Here is a 774-nt window from a genome sequence, read left to right on the forward strand (position 1 = left end):
CGAAATGCTGAGCGGTATTTCATCTGTCTTTATGTTCTGAGTTCAAATTCTGCCAGGTCGACTTTGCCTTTCATGCTTTCAGGGTCGAAAAATTAAGTACCAGTCACGTCCTGGGATCGATCTGATCGACTGCGCCTCCCCCCTCCCCAAAGATTTCAGGCCCCTACCTAGAGTAGAAAAGAATATAGTCCCCTTGTGGTCCACAAACGTCCTCCACCAGTATGGCAGTGTTTGGATCTCATTGGTGAAGAAGCTTTCAACTTGTTGGACAAAAAGTCATCAACAATACTGCGATATTGCTTCTCAGCCAAGAGTCTTTCATGTTGGGGAATAGATGAGAGTCATATGGAACTAAATGAGGAGAACAGGGAAAGTGATCAACTAGTTCAAAGCCGCAGCCATGCAGAGCAGCCATTGAAACGAAGGGCTTGTGTGCTGGCGCATTGTACTCATGAAACAGGGCACCTTTCGTCAGTTTCCTGGGTATTTAGTCTTGGTAGCTCTTCGTAACTGCCTCAGCAAGTTGGAATCGTAGTCTCCATTGATAATGTGGCCCTTTTGAAGGTAGTAATTAAACACAATGCCATTTGAAACTCAAAAAGCTGAAGCCATCACCTTCGCTGCAGATGAAACGAGCCTGGCCTTCTTTGAAGCAGGTAGGGAAGGTTCTTATCTTTGCATGGATTGTCTCTTTGCCTCTGGCTCAAAGTGATAAATCCAACACTCATCCTGGGTTAGGAAACGTTCAAAGAAACCAGATGGATCTGCCTCAGG

Source organism: Octopus bimaculoides, unplaced genomic scaffold, assembly GCF_001194135.2.
Source record: "Octopus bimaculoides isolate UCB-OBI-ISO-001 unplaced genomic scaffold, ASM119413v2 Scaffold_159804, whole genome shotgun sequence".
In the NCBI taxonomy this organism is placed as follows: domain Eukaryota; kingdom Metazoa; phylum Mollusca; class Cephalopoda; order Octopoda; family Octopodidae; genus Octopus; species Octopus bimaculoides.